This window comes from Myodes glareolus, chromosome 6, assembly GCF_982192425.1.
Source record: "Myodes glareolus chromosome 6, mMyoGla1.1, whole genome shotgun sequence".
NCBI lineage: Eukaryota > Metazoa > Chordata > Mammalia > Rodentia > Cricetidae > Myodes > Myodes glareolus.
The window spans coordinates 26,125,971-26,129,226 of record NC_142031.1 but is presented as its reverse complement, the minus strand read 5'-3'; positions in this window follow the sequence as shown (position 1 = coordinate 26,129,226).

Sequence of the window (3,256 nt, the reverse complement as noted above, 5' to 3'; positions counted from 1 at the left end):
TCTTTTCATTCAGAATTCCATTTTAATTCCAGTTTTGACTACTTAGAGTTCTTGCTCTGATGGCTTCTTTCCATGCTGCTCTATTGTGCAAACCTATTTTCTTACCTCTTTAAAGATATTCGTCTTGAAAGAGTGTAAAGATGGCAGACATGAAGAAGCAGTCTTTTAAAAAATGAAACCGACAGAGCCCTGTATTGTCTGGCCTATTTGGTGGCATTAAAACATTTGGAAGAGAAATTCAAAGAACGACGGAAACTTAAATGAACAAAAGATGCAGTTTCAACTTATCATTTGGCTCTAAAGCTAATCATATTTATCTAGTCATAATAATAGAAAACCTAAATAAGTTTCTCATTTAACCAAACACTGAATCTCTGGAGGTATTAACATTTCAATGGAGAAAAATTTAAATATTAATACAACTTATCAGACTTTCCACCCACTCACCCCTAAAATTTCATATTTCATACTATTAGCATTCCAAAATTGAAAGCTGAACATGTAGCTGTGGGTGAAAGCAAGCTGAAGGCAATTGTAAAAATAATAATAATGATCCTTCAAAACTGAATACCGAAAGCATTAGTGTCCTAGCTACCTTTAATTGTTAGGTTTACAGCCCTCTGACAGGAACGCCTCAATTGAGGAACAGCCTCGATCAGATTTGTCAATGGGCATGTCTGTGAGGGATTGTCTTGATTATTAATTGATATGATAGGCCCAGTCAGCTAAGGGTGGTCTCATCCCTAGGCAAGAGGTCTGGATTATATGAGAAGGCTAACTATGCATGAGCCTTTGAGCTACCTAAAAAGCAATACAGCAATCATTGCTCCTCCATAGTTCCTGCCTTGAGCTCCTGCTCTGACTTTCTTCAAAGACAGACTATTACCTGGAAGTGTAAGCCAAATGAACCCTTTCCTCCCCAAGTTATTTTTTGGTCAGAGTGTTTATTATAGGAACAGCAAGGAAACTAGATCATCTAGGTATTTTTATTTCTTTGTATTTTTGCAATATTTATTTAATGAAAGATGATACAGTACCAGAAATATGAGACTTCAAATTTAGTATTTGGGGAACAAAAGTGCAAATGTTGCATTCTAGTGATTATTCTGACATTTAAAACTATTTTGGATGAGATACAACATGCAAATCATAGTACACATTTAAAAACTATACAACTTAATATATTCTTTTTTTAAATTTTAATTTTTTAAGAAAAATTATGTACATTAGCATGAGGGTGTTGGATCCTCTGGAACTGGAGTACAGACAGTAGTGAACTTCCATGTGGGTGCTGGGAATTGAATCTAGGTCTTCTGGAAGAACAGCCAGTGTGTTTAACTGCTGAACCATCTCTTCAGCCCTTTTACTTTATATGCATATTGAAAAAGGGTATCACTATGTAATTCTGGTTGTCCTGGAACTCACTGTGTAGACTAGGCTGGCCTTGAACTCACAGAGATCCTCTTGCCTCTGCCTCCCAAATGCGTGGGCCACCACCGCTCAGCGGCGTTTTGTTTGTTTGTTTGTTTTTGAGATGGTTTCTCTGTATATTCCTGCTGTCCTGGAACTCATCACTCTGTAGACCATGCTGGCCTTGAACTCAGAAATCTGCCTGCTGTAGTGATGTTTTGTTTGTAATCTAACAAATAAACTTTGCCTGAAGATCAGAGTGCAGAGCTAAACCACTAGTTAGCCATAGAGGTCAGGCAGTTGTGACACACACCTTTAATCCCAGCACTCAGAGACAGGCAGGTGAATCTCTGTAGAGTTCAAGGTCACCCTGGGCTACAAGAAATTGTTCCAGTCTAAAAGAGAAACAGAGCTTAGTGGTGGTATCTCACACCTTTAATCCCAACACTTGAGAGTCACAGGCCTTTAATCCCAGTACTAGGGAGGTGGAGACAGGAAGGGATATGGCTGGGAGGAGAGAGGAAGGCAGAAGGAGACAGGAGCTCACCTGCAGTCTGAGAATTCAGCCTGAGCATGCAGTCTGAGGATTTGTAGAGTAGAATTGCCCCTCAGTCTGAGGTTAAGTCATTCTATTCTTGTAAACATTACTAAGCTTTCCTGATCACTATAAACTACTCTCAGAAGCAAAGGTAAAAAAAAAAAATACTACATTGTATAACCTCTCTTCCTAAAATATACTTAAATTTAAGTAGTAAGACACCAAAAATCTTGACAAGCAGGGATAGCAAAACATGATCTTTAAGCCTATGAGAAAACAAGGTCAATAGAAAATATAAATTAGGGGGTGTCTTAGTTACTGTTTTATTGCTGTGAAGAGACACCATAACAAAAACAACTTTGAAAAGAAAGCATTTAATTGTGGGCTTGCTTATAGTTACAAAGTTAGTCCATTATCATTATGGCGGGAAGCAACCAGGCATGGTGCTAGGGCAGCAGCTGAGAGCTTTCCATCCTGATCATCAGGCAACAGGCACAGATAAAGAGACTGGACCTTGTGTGGGCTTTTGGAACCTCAGAGCCCACTTCCAGTGGCAACACACCTTCAACAAAGCCACACCTTCTAATCCTTCCTAAACAGTTCAACTACTGGGGGGTAAGCATTCAAACTACCCCAAAGGGAGCACTTTGATTTTGCAAGCAAATTATCTGTAGCAATGTTGGTTTCAAAGGGGTGCATTCAAAGTTTTTCCTTTTACTGAATAAAACTTGTGTTTGTACATTCCAGTTCCCCTCCCTCATAAGAACATTAACTGTACTATTCCACAATCTCCAATATGCACTCATTTTAGAAGTCCATACTACTCTCAGTCTTTGAAGACTTCAGATTAAGTTACAACACAAATAAACAAAAAGCCACCTAATGCCAGCAGTGGACTTCTCTAATACGTACTGGATAAGAATTGGTCCTCCTTTTCACTCAGGCCAACCCAGGGGCCTGAGAAAGGGCAGAGCAGACTGAAACAGTGCCACCAGAACGTGATTCAAACAACTGGAGCCAAGGATGACATAACACGAAAGCCTTCCCTTTCTCCACAATGCCTGTCATTCTCTCCATTCCCAAGAATTCACACAAACACCCCCAAAGATTGGGAGCATGCAAGAGGGTACTGCAAGTCAGCTGGATTGAGTATGAGCAATGCAGTTCATCATTCCAAACGTTCATTCAGCCAGCCCCATCCAGAAAATCAAAGGAGATTCCAGTCAGAACGATGAACCACAGGAGCGGACGCTTCCACTTAGTGCCCACAACGCCTACATGCAAACAGTGTCCCTTGTGACTCAAGGA